Source organism: Zootoca vivipara, chromosome 5 (assembly GCF_965207765.1).
Source record: "Zootoca vivipara chromosome 5, rZooViv2.hap1.1, whole genome shotgun sequence".
In the NCBI taxonomy this organism is placed as follows: Eukaryota; Metazoa; Chordata; class Lepidosauria; order Squamata; family Lacertidae; genus Zootoca; species Zootoca vivipara.
Genome location: NC_142588.1, coordinates 54,615,244 through 54,639,743, shown reverse-complemented (window position 1 = coordinate 54,639,743; position 24,500 = coordinate 54,615,244). Strand labels below are relative to the sequence as shown.

The following is a 24,500-nucleotide window of genomic DNA, read 5'->3' as shown; positions in this document are numbered from 1 at the left end:
TGCTGATTGACACCTTTATAAATGACTTGAAGGTTTTGGAGATTGGATGGCCATCTATCATGAATGCTTTAGTCGAGATTCCTGCATTGTAGAGGGTTGGAATAGATGACCCTCAGGGTCCCTTCTAACTGTAACAACCTATGATTCTATGATGTAAAGAAACACATTAGTCTCAATAACACAGATGAACTTGTACTTGAAGATAACAGAAATCTTTGGGCACCCTGCAAAGCACTGATGCCAATTTTGAGTTAGTAGGACCTTGAATCTGACTCAGTTTGGAGATTGTTAAACATTTTTTTCCTCCTGTCATAATTATAATCATGTATTTCACTATATGCTGTGTATATTAATGACTCACCTATAGTGTTGAGAGTACTTGATGACACATTCCTGGAAAATCTTCTTACTCGAACAGATCACCAGGACTGAGGATTGTTTCCTCTTCATGCTAAAGTGATTTATGCCTTGCTTGAAAGGGTAGATTGTCTGGTCCAAAAATATGTGAAGCAAATAGCATGTTCTTCATAGTTACTGTGGTGGTGATGTGCTGTATACTGTGAGGAGAGGCAAAGGGTAACTTTGGGAACTCTTTAGAAGTGTGGACCCCAAACTCTTGTTTGACTTACATATGTGCCCCTAGATCAGGCATAGGCAAACTCAGCCCTCCAGATGTTTTGAGACTACAATTCCCATCATCCCTGACCACTGGTCCTGTTAGCTAGGGATGATGGGAGTTGTAGTCCCAAAACATCTAGAGGGCTGAGTTTGCCTATGCCTGCCCTAGATGCTAGTTGGCTGTTGACCCGGGACTTCACTTGCTTCTGAACCAGTTTCTCAGATCTGAGGAAATACTCTCCCCCCCCACCTTAATTGAATGCTCTGTTCACTTGTTGCAACTAAGTGACTTCTGAGCAGGCCTAGCTTCAGCTTTTGGCACCCTTAGGCAGCTGCTGGGGTCCAGCATCCTGACAGAAGCCATTGGTGCCGATGCCTGGCTTGGGGCCCCCAGGCCAGGCAGCTGTCAACCACTATTTTGAATTCCCACAGTGTCCTGGAGCTCCCAAAACTGCAGTTTCCCAGGGTATTTAGAGAAATTTGGGGTGGTGACTTCCCAGCTGACTGCTGCTGCCACCAGGTAAACCTGCAGTCAGGTGTGACCCACCTACATAGGAAGGGGGCCACCAGGTGGCACCAGCTGGCCTTTCCCCTGGGAAAAACAATATCATGGTACAGTCTTTTCCCTCTGTATTTGTGGCATAGTTCCACCTTCCCCTGTGGCTTATAAAGGTCTAATGACTCTTTGATTAAATGTAGGTCAAAATTTTCTACATTGTGACCTTAATAAGTGGGGATGATTGGCAGACAGCCTTGACAGAAAGGGCGGCCAGTCCCTTTCATCTCCTCTAGTGTCGCTTGGAGACAATGGGCTCAGCATATTTTCCTTGTTGTTCCTCCTTTGAAAAGGGCCTGGTATCTCTACTAGGTACCTGTGTCATGGGGGTCTTGATTGGGGTCTCATAAAGGGTCTTGCCAGTGTGTCCAAAGGCCAAGAAGACAAAAGCGATCAGTGGGTGGGGGTCTCAGCTGACCGCCAAGAAGGGAGGGGAGGTTCTTGGAGGCAGTGAAGGGAGAAGCAGCCCCTGTTGGGAGCTCTTCTAGAGGGGAGGGGGAGAGGAGTGGCCCATTTTTGTCCCAAACTCATCAAGCACATCTGCAGAATTGTCCCAGCTGCTGCCTTCCAGTTTCAAAAGAAAATGATCGTTTGATAAACCGGCCTGATTTACCGCTTTCTCACAAGGGAGGGAGGCCCACCTTTGACCTCTATGATTTCACATCAGACCCGGCTTTTCTTTCCCCTTCCAGTTCTTGGAGAAACTTTGAAATGCATCCCTTGCTTTTTCTCTCTTTCTCTCCCTCTCCCCCTTTACTCTTCTCTGCCCTTCGCTTTGTTGGGGGGGGGCAGCGGCGGGAGGAGAACAGGCGTGCGGCTTTGGACTTTAGGAAAGTAATTAGTAAAATCTTCCTGCAGCACAATAAACCCTCAGCACCCATCCCGTATATTCCCACCATTTACATGCTTGTGGGCATCCGAGAGAACAGGTGGCATTCTTACTGCAGTGAATCTTGTGCCGGCACCCTCTGTGCCTCTGGGCCTGCTAACTATAGGAATGTGCATGAATATATTAAAATATTTTCACACAATGCATGTATTTTCCAGTGGGAAAAGACATCACTTAGATGAAAGGCAGTGGGCCCCACTGGAACGCTTGTTCCCATTCGGGTGCTTGTTCACATGGACTAGATAGAAAAGTGTGTTTGGGAGACAGGGGAATAGATTTCCTCTGGGAAGAGCAAAGCTTTGTGTTCCCTACCCATTCCTCATGTTTTTGGGGGAGTAGTAAATGGGATTTGAGCAACCGATCATTATTTTGACTAACTTCTTTTTTGAAGGGGCAGGCAGAAACAGCTGCAGTTCAAAATAGTCCTACAATTCGTGCTTTTTTGGGTACAACAGGCAAGTGCAGAGATAAATCAGGATATATTGGGGTTGAGCTCTTAATGCTTGTTTATACTCTTAGAGCAGCACATGTAATAGCAGAGGAAGTATTCTAAGAGCTTTCCAGTCTTTGTGTAACTGGTCACAGAGGAACTTGTGACTGTGCATGATATACAAGAAACATACAACTACATGCCCATTGCATGTAGTTGTATGTTTCTGGTATGTCGTGCAGTTACAAGTTCCATCATTTCAAATGTCCTGAAATCTTCTGCCAAGGATGCCCAATATAGTACCATGGTGGATTGTTTTAAATCAAGAAAAAGTGGGCAATATAAATAAAATTTATGGTTTTTTAATTTATATATTTCCTGAACATGCTCATCTACAATTAAGGCACATCTGTTTGCAACTAAGTAGAACTTCTAAGCTATGCAGAAGCGGAATCTAAAATCTATGCTCATCCACTGCAGAACTTGTATTTGCTTCAGAATGCAATTGTAAAAATAAGGATTCCCCCTTGAATCTCTCTGTGCACTTGTAAGGACACGAAACAAAATCATGTGTAATTGAAGACTTGTGCTGAGAACTTTCCAGAAGCAAGGGCTGAGTGTTGTTTGGAAGAACAGTATTCCCCATCACATAGAAACTAAATGTCTGTGCTGTTTGGTTCCCAACCTAAATTTTCATGATTTGCATAATAATAAATATATTATCTATTGTGATTTATTTATAGTGCTTGATCTCTGAAGTTACATTCCCTTCATGAGTTCCTTAAAACCTGTTTTTCTCTGTATCTCAATGGGTTAGCATTTACATGAATGATCCTTGGACTTATGAACCCCTATCTCCCCTTCTGAGGCAGCAGTGAGATCAGAAACATCTTCTTCTGTTTTTGAATTAACCATAGTTCCCCACGTTTAGACATAACAGGAATATGGGAACCTCATTCTGCATCAACTGCAGCTTTTGGACTGTCCTTGAGGGCTGCCCCACACAGACTGCATTGCAATAGTCTAAATGTGAGGTTATCAGAATGTAAACTGTTGTTAGACTATCCCAGTCCAGGAAAAGCTGTAGCTGGTCCAGCAGTTGGTGCAAAATTGTATTTGGCTCTCAACGTTATCATTTTACAGAGGAAATGCAGATGCCACACATCTTCGAACAATTCTAAAATCCTCTTGGAAGAGCACATGGTCTGGGAAAATATTTCTATCTGAATCCTTGGAGAGTTACTGTCGGTCAGTGTTGACACTGCTAAGCTAAATGAGCTAATGGTATAAGGCAGCTTCATATGTTCATAGAATCATAGAATTGTAGCGTTGGAAGGAACTTCAAGGGTCATCTAGTCCAACCCCCTGCAATGCAGGGATCTCAACTAAAGCATCCATGGCAGGTGGCCATCCAACTTCTCCTTTTAAACCTCCAAGCAAAGAGAGTCCACCACCTCTTGTCAGAATGTTTAGTTGGAATCTCCTCTCTTGCAACTTGAATCCATTGGTTTGGCTCCTAGCCTCCAAAGCAGGAGAAAACAACCTTACTGCATCCTTCCCATGACAATCCTTTAGATATTTGAAGATAGCTATCATATCTCATCTCAGTCTACTCTTTACCAGGCTAAACATGCCCAACTCCCTCAACCATTTCTCATAAGGCTTGGCTTCCAGACCCCTGATCATGTTGGTTGCTCTACTCAGCACACGTTCCAGCTTGTCAGTATTTTCTTAAACTGTGGTTCCCAGAACTGGACACAGTACTCCAGGTGTGATCTGACCAAGGCAGAATAGAGTGGGACTATTACTTCCCTTGATCAGGACACTATACTTCTGTTGATGCAGCCTAGAATAGCATTCACCTTTTTTTTGCTGTTGCATCACATGGTTGACTTATGTTAAGCTTGTGGTCTACGAAGACCCCTTTTCACATGTACTGCTGTCAAGCCAAGTGTCCCCCATCTTATATTTGTGCAGCCAGTTCTTCCTGCCTAAGTGCAGAACCTGACATTTGTCCCTAATTAAATTCATTTTGTTAGTTTGGGCCCAGTTCTCCAACCTGTTAAGGTCATCTGGAATCCTGATTCTATTTTTTGCGGCATTGGCTACCCCTCTCAGTTTTGTGTCATCTGCAAATTTGAAGAGCATCCCCTCAATACCTTCATCCAAGTTGTTTATAAAGATGTTGAACAGCAAAATCTGGAACAGAACCTCGTGACACCCGACTCGTCATTTCCCCTCAGGATGAGCACTCTGGGTTCGGTCAATCAGCTGGCTACAAATCCACTTAACAGTAACCTCATCCAGTCCTGTGTAAAGGAACCCCTTAGAGACTTTTGAAATGAGAAAATGTGACTTTTGCCTGAAAGTAAGCCCTATAAATATGGGGAAACATGCACTCTTTCACTAATAGGAATTGGTCCACTGAAAGGTGGTACCTTCTCTGCTTGATCTGTAGAGGGGTAATATCTTTACAAGGCCAACCAAAATGTCACAAAATAATGACAATTGTGAGCAAGCTTTCAAGTTCTCCAAAATACATTAGATATTATGCAATGGAGAGATGGGACAGAGAGAAAAAAATAGAAAACTGGCTTGGTGTTAAAGCCATAACTTCTGCATTTAGTCACAGGCTTAGAGTGTGAGAAGAAGCACCATATTTAATTTATTAAATACTGTATTTAATATATTAGACTCTCCTAGGTGCTCCACAGGTTTCAGATAATACTGAAACTTTCCCATTTCTAAATATCATAAATCTGCCTTGGATAATCCATGAGCTTCCAATATAGCAATGTTTATTTAGATAATAAAAATAAGGACTATTATTCAACAGATTACCCTGCCTCCTCTCTTCTCTGTCCCCTCCATCAGGCAGGAGAAAAATAGCTTTGGTTTTTGTTTAGGACAGAGGTTAGAAAGGTTGCAGGGGCCACGTAGCCCTCTCATAGGGGTGTCTTGTCAGGGCGCAGCATGAAGGGCACAAACAGATCATAACCTTTAAATGAAAATGCAATGGAGGGGAGAGATGAAAGCATTGAAACAAATTAGATACATCTATAGGGGGTGCTCAACTGGAGAAAATTAGCATTTCTTCCTAATTGGAGTGTAGGGCATTCCATTACAGGGATTCATTACCAGGGGGAGAGGGTGCTGGGCCTCTTCACAAAACGCCTTTAAACAGGAAAAGCCCTCTTCCTGGGATATATATTTACAAATATTTTTAAATGGGTAGAGAACTTGAAGAGGTAGTATTAGTCCTTCTGTGTTCATAGATGACAGGGCCTAGTGGTTTGAACCTTCTACAAGCATAGAATGAGGTTATTTGTGTATTTATTAATTTTACCGCCCCATCCTGTATGTGTGTGTTGGTGGTGGCGGCAGCAGCAGCAGCAGCAGTGGGGGGCATCCCACTAAAGACCATTTGTGTGATAGGTGATTAGAAAGTCAAAGGCATTTTAAACCTTTAGATTCAGGTTAGTTTTTTTCCTGTGCAGGTGCACTGTCTGATCAGGGAAATTCCTATGGGCTGTATGTGCTGGAAGCTAGACTGCATCAGCAATGCAAAAAGGGGAACATGAAAGCATCTAGCAAGTAAACATGCTGTCTTCTGTATCACATTAGTTTAACCAGAGTACTTGGTGCTGACTTAGTTGAGAGCTGGGGCAGCATAGTGGCTAAGTGCCTAAGTTCTAGACAGGAAGTCCTTGGTTCAAATCTTACCACAGTCATGAAGCTGCTAGGTAGCCTTAGCCAAGCCACGATTTTCACTGGTTGTATTGGGTTAATAATATTGCCCCACTATAGAGGACAGTTGTTTCAGCATAGCTGAAGGGATGCATGTGAAGTGCTCCAAATAATAATAATAATAATAATAATAATAATAATAATAAGAAGAAGAAGAAGAAGAAGAAGAAGAAGAAGAAGAAGAAGAAGAATACCCTATATAAATGTGCTGTCCATTTTTTTTTGGGGGGGGAGACAGCTTATGGATGGTGGGATTATAGTTCAATTCATAAAGTTCTTGTGCTGAAAAACCTTGGCAAAGACTAGAGAAATACAGCAAATTGAAAGAGCAGACCAGTGTTACAGAAAAGCTTTTAGATCATTGTAGGGTTCTTTCTAGTACAGGGTACACTTTGGATACAGGAAGCAGCTTCAAATGAGACATAGTGTTCATTGCCCTCTGTGCATTTTTAGGTGGTACCTTTACATTATTATTTTTTTAGGGATTGGGTCTTATGTAGAAATGCTGGTGGTTAGCTTGGTATTCATGCGAAATATGCTGTAGCTTTTTTTGGGGTGTGTGATTTGTAAACATTGCCCCCTTCCCCACCCCATAAGATGGCAGTTTCTGCATTTGTCTGATTTTCCACCTGTTGAGGGAAAGTTAAATGAGGACTGTTCCATGGTTGGTGGACACAGACCACTAATTGGAGGGAGAGAGCCCATTTCCTTTAAGGAGTGCCGGCTGCGCAGAGGTGACGGATAGGCTGGAGATTTATTAGCACATGGTTGGGAGCTTAAAAATCGGCACCAGCAGCTTGTTCCCTTCAGAAAAGAAGGTAGGAACGAGCACCCATTGCCCCTCCCCTACTCCAGAAAGAGAAGTGGAAAAAATAAAGGGGGATAATTGGAAGGAGCAGTTTGTTTGAACATAACCACAAGGCTGCCTTTAATTCTTGGTCTCTTGCATTTTGAGACTGATTCTGAAATTTCAAAGTGAAGGGCAGCTATTTGTTGTCACACCTGTTGCTTCCACTGCAGCTTCCCTAAATACAGTCAGTTAGTAGCAGAGGAAAAAGAAAGCATTTCCCTCCAGTCTTCTGCTGTCATTTGTTTGTGTTTTCTCTACATTGATGTACTAGATTGCCTAAATCAGGATTTTGCAGGAAGCATATATCAATACACAACATTCACAATTGCACATAACAGTAAATCAGGCTTTCTGTCTTACTTGTGTCACACAAGGAATAAGCAGCTTGCTGGTGACACTACTCACTTGCTCCCAGTCCACACTTTTCTTGGCGTGAATTGGGAAGTCCAGGTTTCCTGTTACACCCCAGTGAGGGACTGCAGTTTGTTTCACCCTAACAAGCCCACAATCACTAGTCAACCTTAAGCCATGGTCTGTTGTTAGCTTGCTGATCATGACTTGCTAAGGAGCAACAAAGAACGATCTATGGTTCAGACATAATGGGAAGCCAAGGCTTCCTGGCTTGTATATCCTGCTTGTACCAGGGCAAGTGTCACATAGGAACAGTTGGGCAGTGTGCACTAGCATGCTGCTCATTCACAGTAAATGACAATAACCCAGAAAATCTGGCTTATCATTGGATCAGATGCATACTTGGTCATTTCGTATCAGTCCATATGATAGAACCTGAATAGGGAAATGATCTAGGTAAAGATGCAAACAGAAAATAAGCTGGGAGGTCACATTGTGGGACCTATCTTGAAGCTTGAGTATTACTCTGGAAATTATCCAATTTTCTTTCTTTCATCTAAGCAAGTATCCAACATCAGTATTCATGGCCAAAAATTCTCCATTTGTGCAGTGGTGAGCCAGGGTGCTCTGACTAGAGGATTGCTTCACCTGTAATTTCATGGCTGACAAATGATGTTCCACTTCCATCTTCTGCATCTGTGTCTCTACATCTCATTGCCCATGTACCGTCTAGACTCTAGAATCTTCCCTTTGATACCGTGATACAATAGTAATTTATCACCTTAGGTAGTGTTATCAAGCTTCTTTTAGAAGAAAGCATCTTGCTCAACAACAAACTGGTTAATATGCTGAGAATTTTCGGCTTTTATTTCAATAAGCATTCCTATTGTGTGAGGTTTTTTACAGGGTAAAATGAAAAGAGAAAGAATCTTGGTTTAAACTTTAAAAATAAAAAGACTTTTTGCCTCTCTTTGTTGGCATTTCTAACAAAATGTTTGTATAGTTATAGCTAGTAGAGCTGCACTCCCCACAGCCTTTAATACCTTTGCTAATGGAGGCTGAAGTACATAATATTTATTATTTGTGGCTATTGGATACTTATTATTTTGAGAGTCGCATTAACTTTTTGGGTCTCTTTCTGATTTTATTCCTTCTCTGTGAAAATAGAGCTTTATAGTCACACTTTTCTAATTCTAGAGTACACTTACAACTCTGAGTTTATTTTGAGTGTAGGAAGGCTTTGTGCCTGATTCAAGACCACTTTATAAATTTAGGGGCTTTTTAAAATGCAGAGATAATGTGCTGAATAAATTTTTGTTTTAAATATTTATATTTTATTGAAAATGTGTAGAAGAAACTTGTTTATTATGAAGGGAATATTTTTCTTCATAACAGATTCATAATACACAGATTTGAAGCTGTGCATTGCCCAGCTTAGTGGTACTATTGATTGTGCTATGCTGTTTCCACACCACCAAGTGTTTACTTACATGAAAGTGTCCTTCAGTCAAAACCAAGAGTTTGCAAATGCTTGGTCAATTGGATGACAAATTATTATACATTGCCTTATTTTGCTTGTTTTTGTGCATTATTTGAGCATACATACATACATACATGCATGCATACGTATATACATAGAATCATATCCCATCCTTTTCTCTGACAGGGTATGAGGTGCACATCAACAAAATGCATATTCTAGAAACTGACAGACAACCAGATTAGATCGTGCTTTCCACTTCCAAAGCCAATTCATATGCTCAAACAAGTGCCTGGTCTGATCCTTTCACAACATAGTACAGGCAACCCCTGATTCGCAAGGGGGTTGCTTTGCAGATCATCACGCACGGTGGTAGAGCATGCATAAACCCACTATGCCCCAGTTCCACCCCCTTTTCCGGCCATTTCCAGGTTGCTGAGATGCTTGCATGTGTGGTTGCACATAAATCGGTCGTTGCCTGTATCAAAATGAACTTGAGAGTGGGGAGTTGGTTTGCTTTTTTTGAAAAGTGCCATCTGTGAAAGTATGTGGGCAACTTACACATCAAAGAAAGTGCTCTTAATTATTATTGCTCTTTTATCCATGTTGACTTGCAACTAGAAAGTGTTTTTCAAGCTTGGCTCCTTTGCTGCAGCCCTAGTAGTACTTCATCCTAAATGCAGCCTTGGATGGACCAGGTAATTAACACATCATAGGTGATCAGACATCCCAGCACAGGCCAACTTTCTTCCCTTTTAATCTTGTTTTGAGGGGAGGAGGGTCTGGAGCTTAGTATAAAAGCCAGAAGAAGATTGACTTTCTGTGCTGGTACCTGTGCTTTGGTCTTTGCAGAGAGACCTTTCTGGGTAGAGGTGCCGCTGCACTCCCCTCTCCTCCTCAACAGGTTGGACCCCCAAGAAGCTTTTGTCTGCATACTGCATGCATGTCTGGGCCTGCCATTCCCACATGGGCCACCCTCCCTTGGCAAAGTCCCTCCATTCAGTGATGGTGGCTAAAAGAACCTTGGCTAATTATGCTGGACTGAAAATTACCACTTTGCCCTGCGCTCCTGCTGCTGGGACTATTTGTTCAGGGGCTGTATTTAGTGGGAACAAAGCTCCCCTGCAGAGTGTGTCCAGCCCCAAGTATGAAGCTACAGGTAGAAGCTTTAAAATAAAGGGGGTAATTACCAATGTCTCCAGGTGAAAGCCCACTAAACTTCAATAGCCCGATATAGCCTTGGGGGAAGAGGGGAGAATCGCTCCTCCTCAAATAAACGATTCCTGCCAGGCAATTAAGGGAAAATAATGTCACCCAGTGAAGTGGGGGGGGGAGTGAACTGCTGCTTAGAAATTGTGGCTTTTTTCTTGCGCTTGTTTGTCATTGGGTGGGGAAATAAAATGCCTTCCTTGAGGAGGGAGGGAGGATTCCCACAAATATATCCCAACCTCCCTGCTTGTTAAGTGGTTTGAATGTACCTAGTGGGGAGCAAGAGAGGGAGGGAGAGCGAGAACAAATAAGTCACAAAAAGGAATCGCTGGAGCTTTACACCTGAGCAAGCTTTGAAAAATTCAACAATGCCATTCACTGCCTCTTGTAAGGTGCTTTAGGGGGCATGAGGACCCATCTGATCAGTTGAACAGAAATTGTGTTCTTTGTCCACAATACTGTGGAAGCCTTAGAAAACCCACATTTTCCTCTACTGTCCTGTCTCTGAGTAGCTGCTGGAACTGCTGTGCATATAGGTGGAAGGATTTTCTTTGGCAGACGCATTAAGCCCTACCTAAAGGCCAGAAGGTGACGTGTTGAGAACCAGGGGGTTCCTTAGCTATGCAGATGGTCATTGAGCAGAGAACATAGCAAGCCCTTCCTGTTTTGTCCAGGTAATCCTGTCCTGCAAATGTTCCATACAAATCTTGTATGGGAGTCGTTATTCTTCACAACCCATGTTCTAGGAAACTAATGACAGCACAACTTTATAATTAAGAGTACAACAAAAATTCCACTGTTAATGTAGATAGGAATGCTAGCAGACAGAGATGCAAGAACTGCACTTTGGAACATAATAAAAGAGCTTGAATTTCCCATGAAATCACAGAAGGTACTGACCTATCAATTTGTTTGTTTGCATTTATACCCTACATACTAACCAAAGTTTTTGAGGCAACTTACAGTAAGTTTAAAACACAATAAAATGGGCAGTGATGCCTTAACAGGGCAAAAGTATATATAAGTCCCCCCCATTTGTTTTCTGGTGTTCCAACAAATGCTGTTCTGCAGCTGAATCTCCTGGCAGTTGAAGCAGCTAGATATTAGTCCCACATAAACAAGGATGTCCTTACTGGGTGGCTACTGCTGGTGTCTGTCACAGCCTCAGCCCTGGCCACAGATATAGGATATGGTGGGTGGAGCAAAGATGTAACATACCTTCCTCCCAGTTCTCAGATATATAAAAACTTGGCCAGTCACTGAAGGAGAATTCTACCACTGATCTCCCTACCGAGACCAGTCTTTAACATACATACTTTCTGATTTGTTTTGAGTGATATGCAAACTCTTCTGGGTATATGCCAACAGCTATTTCTTCATATGAATATAACTTCGGTCGTAGCTCAGCAGCTTTATGATCTATAATGGCTGTCTTTGAATGTTAGGCTGAACCAGGACTGGGGAATCTGTGGCTCTTCGATGCTGTTGGCTGTATGACCATTGGCTAAGTTGGCTGGGGCTGATGGGAGTTAGTGTCCAACAAAATGTGAAGGGCCACAGGTCTCCCATCCCTGCCCTTAAACCATAGATTAGAGTTACATGGCTGAGCCTTAGGGTGATGCACCTCCTCTGCTGTAGTGTGGCCGCGAGGAGGTGATCAGAAGCATATACTTCTGTTTTATACTAATCACAGCTTGTCATCTAGTCCAGAACAAACTGATCAGTTTTCACCAAACAAACCAAGATCAAGCTGTCGTTTCTGATCCTGGTTTGTGTATAATAAGCATAGCTAGAATTAGCTGCAGCTCCCAGTTTGAACGAAATGGCAAGCAGTAGTTAGTTTAAAATGGAAATGGAGGCTTCTGATCTCCATTTAGTGGATTTAGTGTCTAACCCAAGTCAGATCTCAAAATATGTGACACACCAGGATGTAGATTACAGTTTCAAGCTGATTTGTAGAGCACTATTTGAGCCAACTATGGCTTGCTGTTGTCTATGAATTCACAGACCATTGGCAGACCACAGTTAGGGCCATTACTTTGCCTCAAGAGACTGTCACATCATAGAAATAGGAGTAAATTTATGAAGCAGAATGTTCAGCAGATGGGAAACAAAAAGGCTAATCAAAACCTCTGTTTGCCTCTTGTAAGTCTGGAAGCTTAAACTATGATGTAGGTTCTTAATTAAGGTTAGAACAAGCCTTGGTTTTGTAGTACTTCTGAATTTAGTCAATGTCTTCAGCATCAATACTTTAATCCTGGACCTAGAATCAAGTTGTGTGTTAAAAAAGAGGCCATGGCCTGTTCTTGTATTCTCAAGTTTAAATGTGAGAGTACTGTGTAGTTTACTGTTCTAGCAATTGAAATAAGGGTTCCCCGCCACAGCCTATAATTCCTTTATCTATTATTTTTTTGAAGTAATAAACTCAGCAGGCATTTTCTCAGTGAATGCCAAGGCAGTATTTAAGGGATGTCTATATGCAGCAGACTGTGTATGGCCAATTTGTCCTGGTTTTCTGCCCCATTTGTGTAATTTCACTACATAGCATTCATACTTGGTCTCAAAATTGAATCCTTGAATCATCTTCAATACACCGAGTAAAAGCTAAGTCTCATGATAGTTTCCTCACTACTCACTCACTTATTCATTCATTCATTCATTATAATTTTGGTTTAAATATTTTTCTTTAGCCAGCAGTAGGTCAAATTTATTTGCACAACAAACCACCTACAGTTTCTGAATAGCTTATGACTTAAGTAAAAGCTCTGTAACCGATATGACTCTGTGGTGACCTAAAATTACAGTATTTATATGAACTGCCTCAGCAGCCCAGCCCCTATCAGAATTTAAACCTAGTTGGACTGTGAACAGTAAAGCAACCATATGGAAATACACTGGCTTGGTTCAAATATAACACTAAACCATGGTTTGAGGTTATATGAATGAGCCTTATGCTATACCTTCCTCTTGTCTCTTTGTATTCTCTGCTTTCCTCCTGATTTAGCAGAAATTAGGCAAAACATTATTGTGAACCCAGTTCAAATCTTGCATGCAATCCCAGTGTGCAGACAAATTATAGTTTTCTCTGTTCAATAAACTATGGTTTATCAAGGTACGTGAGAATTGACCGGACACAGGAGTAAGGGAAGGAGGGAGCTTATGAACTGATGCTGCCTAGCCCTTGCAATCACCCCTCCCCCAGCTGACATAATATTGGTAGCAACTGGATACTTTGGGCTTTCCAAAGCTATCCTAAACTATCTGTTTTTGTGGTTGTGCTGAAGGTACTGATCTTAAAAGGACTGCTTCAGAACAATCAGTATTAATGACAGATTCAGTTGTAACAATGTCATATATCTAGTTACAGGTAAGTAGCCGTGTTGGTCTGAGTCGAAGCAAAATAAAAAATTCCTTCAGTAGCACCTTAAAGACCAACTAAGTTTTTATTTTGGTATGAGCTTTCGTGTGCATGCACTTCTGAAGAAGTGTGCATGCACACGAAAGCTCATACCAAAATAAAAACTTAGTTGGTCTTTAAGGTGCTACTGAAGGAATTTTTTTAATGTCATATATGTTCAAGATAATATGCATCCTGTTTCACTTTTCCACGTACCATAATGCCCAGATGCAGCAAGCATGCAAATGTTGGATGGAAATCATAACGGTACAACCTGGTGTCTGTTGGACCCACCAGCCACAGGCAAACAAGAAACAGTATAATAGCCAGAGAACTGCTGCATATGAATGAAATGTTTAAGTATTACCAATGTGCTCACCAATTTATTACCAATGTGCTGTACAAAACAGGGCACAGTCTCACTTCCTACATTTTGTATCAGACTAGTGGGTGGGGTAGGAAGAGATTCCCTCAATGCAGAGGACTGCTGCAGACATTTTAGTGACGTCAAATGACTGACTTTGTGCTGCAATTCACACCCAGCAAGCAGTTGTGGTATACAGGAAATCTATAACTTGCTGGATTTCTAAAACCTATATTTAAGTTTGGGATCTGGGACCTGCCTTTGTATTTTAAAGTCGATTGCCATCATTTCTATTCAATTATACTGCCTCTCAAAAATCAAACTGTGACATTTATAATTCTCACAAAATATAATGGCCTGTAAAAACAAAGCACTCTGCTTTGAAGGGTATCACAAATTGCCCACCATTGGACTTATATAAATAGTCAGATAATAGGCAGAAATGGAGAATTTGTGGTCCTTCAAATGTTGTTCCATCATCCCTGCTTGTTGACCATGCTGACTACTTGGGCTGATAGGAGTTGGAGTCAGACAACATCTGGATGGCCGCAGGTTGCCATTCCTGCTGTATGCTTAATACTTGATTTTCTTAACCTGGTGAAAATAGGTGGCTCTAATCCATTTAGTCTAGAGGCCTGGAATGGGTTGAAGAAATGTTTTGAATTCCTATAAACCAAGTTGAATTTTTAGGTCCTTGGGCAATTGGACTTCTGGGATTCATCCCCGAGCCCTGCTGTAAAAGATTTGGGTTGAGCAAATTTTCATACACAAAAGCAGTATGTTTGCCAGAGACTGAAGATGGTGCTTTTCATCAGTAAACCAGACTTGAAACAGTGACGCAACTGGCCCTAGCCTTCAACCCAGCCTTCAATGTGAGGCATCTCTGTTCAAATCCTGTGTCTAGAATTATGGTTTCCCCCCACAACTCACAATGCTCTCCTTGGTGTGAAATGCAAACACCCACTTCCCAGGGGCCAATTTTCCAACCAGGGTAGGAAATGGCGCACACATGAATTATTGGTATCTTTCTGTGCTTCTGTCGTTAGTGGTCCCTACCATTTCCTCCTTTGGTGCTGGTGGGGGAATACTGTAAATCTTGGAAATATACACATCTCCTTGCTCAAAATTTGTTCTCTATGCACATCAAATGTCTCCATTGCAGGACCTGAAGGGACTAGGCGAAGTTCTTCTGTAGCTCTTCTGTTTACAATTTATGATGCATACCCATAGAGCCATTCACTCTCAGGCTGGCGGAGATCTATGAAAATAGCATCATAGTGCATATATCTGTGTATGTAAAGGTTTTTTGAGCAGTGGCTAATAAGCTAATTGTCCATAACTCTGCTAATATGATGGACTTTTCCATTCACTTCTACTTTTTGGTAATAAATTAGCATTAAATACTTGGCAGGTATATTTTAAAGAGTTTGATTGGCCTCTCTACAAGTAGGAACGGTAGTTTGATATTTGGGGCCACCAGCAAAGCCAGGGAAGAGGCAGGGTTGCAGAGAAGGGAAAGGCAAAGGACAGTACTGTAGCTGTTGAGACTTAGCCAGGACAGCAAGGAGGAAAGACCATGTAGAGCTAGAGCAACATGGATACAGAGCTGGGGTAGTAATAAGATTAATGTATTTATTACATTTGTTTCTCGCCCTTTCTCTTCACCAGGACTGGGGAACTTGTGGGTCTCCAGATATTGCTGGGCTCCAGCTTCCTTCATCCCTAGCCAGCATGGCCAGTGTTTAGGAATAGGGGGATTTGGAGCCCAGCAATATCTGGAGACCCACAAGTTCCCCATCATGATTCTAAGGAATTCATAGTGATGTTTTAGACTCACAACAATGTTCATCCCTGTAATGGTTGCCTTTGCAAGCTACAGATTGGATCATTGTTAAAATGTGGAATTCTAGACTGTTATTACTGTGTTTCTCCGAAAATAAGACACCGTCTTATATTTATTTTTCCTAAAAAACAACAACCCAGTGGCTTATTTTCAGGGGATGTCTTATTTTTTATTACGCGTCCAGCCTTGCCTCTTCCTTGGGGCCCTCCAGAACTGCACCTATCACTATGTCGGGGTATGGCTTATATTGCGCAAATTCTTAGAAATCCTGCTATGGCTTATTTTATGGGTATGTCTTATTTTAGAAGAAACAGGGTAAAGACAACTCAAAAGATCCTGCTGGTTCAGAATGGAGCAGTGTGGCTATTAATGGTTGCTTGGGCATTTTATGTTGGTGTTAAGTGGTGCTTGCAGAGGCATTATCTTAAAAGATTCAGGGCACAAGCCCATGGTACAATTTTTGCATAAAATATGCACATGCACTTATATTTATATATGTAAATTTGGGAATTTGAGCAAATTACAATTGTGCGTCATTAGGGCCTCACCAGCATTATGCTTTGCAGCTTGTCTAGCAGTTCTGGAAGCAACGTAAAGTGAAAATCTTAAGGTTTTTATATTAAAAAACGATCCATTGCTCAGACCTCCTGGGCCACCCTCTAACAAAGCATCAGTGACATTGATATTTAAAACCCTAAGTGGTCTGGGTCCAGGCTAACTAAGAAGGTTATCTTCTCCTTTATGCACCTCCCTGCACATCAATATCTCCAGGTACTTTCCTTGCCAGAAACTAGGTTAGTGTTTAGTAGGAACAGTGTCTTCTCTGTGGTAGTACCTCTTTTTAAGAATGTTATTACTTCTCAAGCCCAAAGACCTAGCTCCTTACTGGCATCATAAAAGCAAGCCAATATTTTATTTTACCATGCTTTGGAGGGGATAGTGTCAGTTGCTTTCATCTGTGCCGTTTCTTTTGATACATTAATTTTATTTATTTGTTTTACATATTGTATTTTAAATGTACTATGCTTTTAGGCACTAAGCTGCACAGAAATGGATTGAATGTGCAGAACAATGTAATGAGACAGATTTGAGAGCTGGAAAAATAAGCCATGTGGTGAGTTCATCTACAGTCTGCTGATCAAGCAAATATAAAATGATGCGTCAAAGCTTTTGCAGGCAGAATGCAGTGGGCATCAAAGGACTCTGTATTCTGAAATAAAATAATGGATAAAGAATCAACACGTAGGGATTTAAAGTTGGATGAACTTGGATTCTAAAGGACTTTTTTTAGTGGGGGAAGGCAGTTTAGAGAGTTGGATTCTGTACACTTTCTGGTTTGCAAAATTTAAACCAAGCACTTTCCCATATGGGTTTAATTCAGGAGCTGAGAGTCTAATTTCAGCATTTCCAATAGCCCTAATCCAGTGTGTGTGGTGCTTCAGATAAAGCTGGTCACTACTATTTCCCATGGTTGGCAGGGACCAGTATGAAATGTATAATCATGGTGCACTCACCACAATGAGATGTCCTGGAGAAAAAAGTTGATCACTTCTGCCTCATCCTGCCAACTGTGTGCTACAGGAAGCTGCTGTTCCTATGAGTCTTGGTTCTTGATTTATAAGAAGCTGCCTTATACCAGGTGGAATTATTTGTTCAACTAGCCCAGTATTACTCCCAATGGCAGTGTTTCTTTGTGGTCTCAGGTAGAGGGCTTTCACATCACCTGCTTCCTGATCCTTATAAATGAAGACACCAAGGTTTGAGCCTGGGACCTTCTGTATGCAAAGTGTGTGCTCTCCATATGCACTGCAAGATAGAGGCTCGCTTTAAACCCACTCCTCCTGCTCAAAAAACACTCCCCCGTACAAATGCTCCATGGACACTTTTCACATTTCGAAGGTGATTGCTTTGTGAAATGGTTCAGATATGTACAGGTTTGGATGTCGCTACTGGATCTGTTGGGGAAGCTTGTCTGCAAGTGCCACATGCCTATGTACTCGGTATGGTGTGGCACATCAAGACCTGAGATTCAGCGTGTGGTGACATGACAGAGGGCATTTCCACTACAAGCGCTCTGCTTATGGAATTCCCTCCCATTCCAAATAAGGCTGGTACTTACTATTGTGAATTTTACAAGACCTACTTGTTTACCCGGACCTTTTGGTGCTTTGTTGTCTACTTAATCTGTTCCGATGAAATTTTACTGCTCTCACTGATGTTTATTTTTATTTGGTTTTCTTATTTGAGTGTTCTTTATGTTTTTATTTTGAAATGCCACTTAACGTAATTAAAATATTTAAGCAGCTTACATAAAACAATTAAAATACAACGTTCTATTAATGTACAAAATTCAGCAAAACATTCAATAAAAGCTAGATGAAAATGAGTTAAAACAAAACAAAACACAGCAGTATATCTCAAATAAAACTGAACAGTGTAAAGCAATAATAATAAAAAATAAGAATCAGTCTCCAGAAAAACTTGGCGGATGTTTAAGATTTTTTAAAAACATTTAAATATCATTATTGTCTCTATTATTGAAATTGCTCTGGAATACCTTTTTGGAAATAGAGTGGGCTATGAATAATTTTAAATAAATATTTCAGAAATAGCCTGTACCAAGAATATCAAATAAAAAAGTTAAGGCAAGGGGAATAGTGAGAATTAGATGCTAGGGGAGAATTATGTACACCTTTTTTTTTGCCTGCTGATTTTTCTCTGCAGGCACTCCCTTTGCATTATGGGAGAAACATGGGGTGGGGAATACAATGATTCCCACCTAACGTCTAGTTTCATTCCTAGTTTGAATCCCAATGAGGATTCTACACATATGGGAGAATGAGGTGGTAGAGTCTTTGAGACAGTAGAATGGATTGTACCACTTCAGGCTGGAGACTGTCTTAGAAACAGCCTTTGGATTACAGTTCTGTATTCTGCCTGTTAAAAACAAATGAATTCCTTGCAAGTAGTCCAGCAGGCTCCAGGCTCAGCTAGAACCTGTCTCCGCAGTGCTGAATTCTGTCAGACCCACTTGCTGACTTTTAATTGTTTGATTTCCACCCATGCTCCTGCGTGATATATAGAGACCGGGAACCGGTCAATTAAAACTAAACTGCTGATAGTTTAATTTGTTGTGTGATTTTTCCTGGGAGAGAAGAACATTCTCTCACCATCCAATCATCTCTGGATATGTGTGTACAGTTGGATATACTCCATGACGTTTTGTAGATTCAGTTTAGGACCAACCGCTGTGCAATGTCCACCTCCCTCCTGCCCTTTACAATGTTGCTACTGTTGGGGCCCCTCCTCCCATCACCCTCCAGCAGGGGGGACGCAGTAAGTTTGTGTGACCTTAGCACTAAATTCAGACTGCAGGAGTTACCTTCTATAATGATGTCAACTGATTAGGTTAGCGGGGCTGGTGGCAGCCACGATAAGACGTGACATGTTCTAATGATTTGCTTTAGCAGGAGCACAGGAGCAATGAGGAGGAAGAGGCAGGAAAGGCGGGGGGCCCACAGGTGCCGACAAAGACTTTGACCTTTGCTGCTATAATATCAGTTATTCACAGGCCAGGCGGTTCGGTAACCCACTTCCAGACCATCAAAAATTGATTTAATTGCAATTTCCCCCCCAATTCAGAGCACTGGAGCTTGACTAATTGGAGTAATAGAGAGTAATAAGGCTCTGATTAAAAAAAAGCTTTCCTCTGCCTCCTTTTGTATCCTGTGTCATTGCCTGTCAGAGGTCAGGGAGCCTGCATATTCTATTAGGCCGAGTTGCCTTCATTTGGACAAATTAGTTTACCCAACAGTAATTAAAATGCCAATGTGGGTCGGGAAGAGCTGAATGCAATTGATGGGCAAGTTGGTGAAGGATTTGACAGCTTTGGTGGCCGCCCTTGCCAGAGCGTGTCGGTGCGGACTCAAAGGCTGCACAAGTTTGGGTCTATGTGGCTAGCACAGCTCTGGGGTTGAAAGAGGCTCAGGCAAAGTGTCCTTCTCTTTGGTCTCCTCTTTCTGTGCACTCAGTTCCTCCCCTTGTTTCTTTATGACACTTGGGTTCATTCCTCCCTAACGCCCAGACTCTTTGTCCCAACGAGACCGCCCTCAGCCCCCTTTGCCGTACCCCCCATTTCCCAGCTGCTGGGCTCTTGCTAAGTAATAGGTTCTTTGTTTCTTGGTTCGATGATCCTTCATATAGAATAATTTCCAAAATGGGATGATAACATCCAGTTTAAAGGGTGTGGGGATAGGCGGGAGAGAAGAACAGAGATAGAAGCTTGTGCGATGCCGCCAGATTCTGGAGTCCCATATGTAAAGCGCAATGCAGGACTTGGTGGAAAGTGTTGGGTTAATAGAGTAGAATGGGTGGAATTATGGGATAAAATGGGAAAGAACTGAAACATGGTTAATTGGGATGCAGCTGCAAGAGACAGGGTAGCACATTAAGCCTTAGTTCTAAAACAACTGACAACCTGGAGGCGGTCTTGATACTTGGAAATAAAGTGTGATACCTGCAGTGCATATGCTATATTTAGGATGCTTTTGGTTGCCTGGGGTTCATCTACAATACATCAATGCTGAGAATATATTCAAGTGGCAACTTTAATCTTTATTTTCCTTTTATGGCAAACATTGAACAATTGGCCTACTTCTGCCAGCCTGGCTTCTCCTATAGTGCACTGTATGTCTAGGTTCTAGAGCTGTAATAGTTGTATTGGTTCATATGGGGAGAGGCGGCCCTTGAGGTATGGTAGTTTTGAATCGTTTAAGGCTTTATAGGTCAAAACCAGAACTTGAATTGGGCCCAGAAACTAATTGGCACCCAGTACAATCAGGCCAGGACGGGTGTAATATGCTCACGTTTACCACTGGCAAGCCAGGTGTTCCCCATCTTATGTTTGTGCAGCCTGCCTAAGTGTTAAACCTGTCATTTGTCTCTATTGAAATTCATTTTGTTAGTTTTGGTGTTATCTGCAGGTGCGATGAGCATTCACTCAATTCCTTTATCCAAGTCGTTTATAAAGACATTGGACAACGAGCCCAGGACAGAACCCTGTGTCACCCCACTTGCTACTTTTTTCCAGGATGCTGAGGAAATGTTAGTGAGCATTCTTTGGGTTTGGTAAGCCAGCGAGCTACAAATCCACCTAACAGTTACCTTGTCCAATCCATATTTTACCAACTTCTCCACAAAAATATATGGGGGACTTTTTCAAAAGCCTGACTGAAATTGAGATACACTGCATCCACAGCATTCCCCTGATCCACTAAGCTTGTAAATCTGTTTTAAAAAGAAAAGAAATAATATTCGTCTGCCGTGACTTGTTTTGGAAAAACCCATACTGAGTCTTAGTAATCACAGCATCTTTTCCCAAGTGCTTTTACACAAACTGTTTAATTGTCTGCTCTAGGACCTTCCCTGGTATTGATGTCAAGCTCACCAGTCAGTAGTTACCTGGGTCTCCCCTCCCCCCTTTTGAAGGTGGTGACAACATTTGAAGATTTGAATTAATTTAAAGTACAGTAGCTAGAAAGTTGAAAATGTGGATAGCCCCTTTATGCTCTCAAAAAATAACACCAGAGCCATAATATTAGAATTGAATGTGCAGGAAATGGCATCACTCTCTTTAACCTCAACAACAGAAACATTCCAATTATGAGATTTCCTACAGACCCTTTTCTGGACTAGGTTGGCAGGGTACATTGGTGGGTCAGGATCTGTGTAGCTAGAGTGGTACAAAGTAGTGGTACAAAGCTAAGGAGCAATGTGGAAGTCAACTGCCAAGAAATTTCTAATCCCTACCACAAACTGGCTTGGAGGCTGTACCAGCAGAGTGGCAGGGGTTAGTGCTGGTGATCTCCACCCACTTCTCATTTCTTATTGGCATACCTTGATGCTAATTTAGACCTGTGCAGTCTCTGGAGGGATGCTGCATACTTCTTCTGTATGCCTGTATAGCCAGAGCGAGGGGGAGAGGGAGCGAAAACCTTTAAAACCCAATTGCCCACGTCAGTGATTTCCGAGCTGCTATTATGTTTCTGACCACAGTAATTGGCGTTACTATTTACTAATGGCTTATGGTAAAGCGGGGAAAGAGACAAAACATCCAGCACCTCACTTTGTAGTTCTGGGCTGCTGAAAATTGTTTGCCGACTTCAAAATGTGTGTCAGTTGATATGATGCTCTATACTTAATTTTTTTATTTCAAAATATTTATATTTCACTTTTCCATATTAAGAGCTTGTCAGTGTTCTGACATAGCCTATGAGAAGTGGGGCAGATCCTTATCATGGGCATCAGGTCAGCAACTTGGACCTTCAGTTGGACCTCAAGGGAACCTGCTAGCTGGTTGATAGACAGAAATCAATCACTTTCTTCTGGCTTTTAACCCTGCATCAACAGTGGGCCAAGCGCATAACTTATTTTATTTTATTTGTATTCCACAACTCCTTATTCCTGGTGAGCAATTAATTGCCATGTGATATTTTAGGGTTCTCCTCAGTTTAGTTAAAAATCTATGGTTTTACTCTTATGGTTGGGTGTTACAAATTTATCTCTATTGGAATGTCAGAGAAAATGAAGACCTATGCTTGTAAGGCGATGGGGTGAAAGCAACCTTCTCAGATGCTCTTGATTTATTAGTTACTTGTCATGTCAACAGGTACTTACCTCAGAACCTATTCTGTCCATTTTGTGTGAGAAAAGTGCATATAGAGTGGGAAAAATTGAATGATTGTCATCAAATTTTACTCAGGGTAGATCTCTTGAAATCAATGGACATAACATAGACATGTTCATGAATTTCAATGAGTCTATTTTGAGTAAAATATAGTTGAATACCACCCATTATTTTGACTGTTTTCATAGTGGATGAATCATTCACTTTCCTTAACATTACCACAAATGACATTGGGGATCAATAGTGCCCCACCTGTTTACAAAAACCTTGTACAAACCTGATTTTTAAAAGCATTTTTCTGCAGCTGAAACATTCATTGTGATCCAGCAAAACAGTTTATTTTATTTTTTTATCAAACTATCATTTTGTACAAAGTTTACTGATTGCTTTTGGGGTCACCAAGCCCCCAGTTGGATCTGCATATGTTTGCAAGCACCTAGGACTCTTACTTTGACAGGTGTCAGACTTAATGACAGCTCTCAGTCAAGGACCTTGAGATGGCCACTTTCCTCTATTCACAAAAAGTTCTGTGCAAAATGTGCTGTTAAGGGTTGCCCTCAACACTTCCAGACCAATATGTCACTGGCCTTCTTAGTCAGTAAAGGCCTGGGATTTGATGATCAGCTTCAATGCTGAACAACCAGTGTGAGAGACAGGCTTCCCCCATGCAAAACCTGTGGGATGTTTACCAACACTGTCCCACAATGCTTTGTCCCATGTGAAAACATTAGAATTGACAAACAAGTGGTACCATTCCAAGGAGGACATCCAATGAGGCAAGTGAAGGATGATATCAAGCCCATAAACTTTATTATGTTTATGATATATATGTGCGGAAAGAAGGGTTTCTCAGCAGCATGAAACCTAGACCAAATAGTGTCAGAGAAACTAATATCACATTTATTGGGTTCTAGGCTGTGCCACAGTCCAGGGAATTAGCTAAGAAAAAACTAACTCTGGTTGGCACATTGAAGCAAGCAAGTAAACAAGCAAGCAAACAAACAAACAAACAAACAAACAAACCAGATATTCCTTGAATTCCTTGCCCACAAATCCTGAAGTATCAACAGCAACATTGTTGGTTTTCAAGAAGATCTAACACTTGCAATCTAACACTTGCAATCTCAGGGTGCTCTAGACTGGTGTTTCATTTTGTTTTTTTGCCAGGTGTATTCTGCAGTGTGTCATAGTGGTAGACCATACTCATTATTTATTCTGCGAGTTTCCTTGATGTTGCCACATTAATTGCCTTCTAAAGTGCACTCTTACACTATAGTGCAAAAGAAGAAAATCAGGGTGGGGTGGGAAGCAGAACAACAAAAGAACCAGGACATGTTCGGTCTGAAAAGTTGCACGATTTCAGCAAGAAGCTATGGGACTTGGGGTGAGACTGGGGAGTTGCTGCTTTTGTGTTTGTCTGTGTGTGATTACTGTGGATGTGTTTATGAAGCCACTCCAAGAGATAATCTTCTGATCCGGATGTCCAGCTGAAAAAGGCAGTTGGACACTTACACCACAAAAATGGGGGATGAAGCAGCCATTATGACTGCAGTTGCACTGATACCTTCAGCTTTGTACTTTGTTCAACCTGCCTAAGGAGTGCTAAGATCTTTTCATGTACTAATTCTGACTGTGATGATGATGATGATAATAATAATAATAATACATACATACATACATACATACATACATACATACATACATACATACATACATACCCTGCCCATGTTTCTCCAGCCACTCTGGGCAGCTTCCAACAAAATATTAACATACAATATTCCGTCAAACATTAAAAGCTCCCCTAAACAGGGCTACCTTCAGATGTCTTCTAAAAGTTTGGTAGGTGTTTTTCTCTTTGACATCTGGTGGGAGGGCATTCCACAGGGCGGGTGCCACTACTGAGAAGGCCCTCTGCCTGGTTCCCTGTAACTTGGCTTCTCGCAGTGAGGGAATTGCCAGAAGGCCCTCAGTGCTGGACCTCAGTGTCCGGGCAGAACAATGGGGGTGGAGATAATAATTGTGTGCTGCAATAATCTTCCTACATAGGCAATATGGATCAGCACTAACAGTGCTGCAAATTG

The 24,500-nt window shown here is 41.6% G+C and overlaps 1 protein-coding gene across 1 annotated transcript in view; it reads left to right on the top strand.

The window, feature by feature from the left end:
- Window positions 1–24,500, top strand: part of FBXW4 (F-box and WD repeat domain containing 4) — a 77,862-nt gene that overhangs the window by 28,687 nt on the left and 24,675 nt on the right. The window lies entirely within an intron of this gene.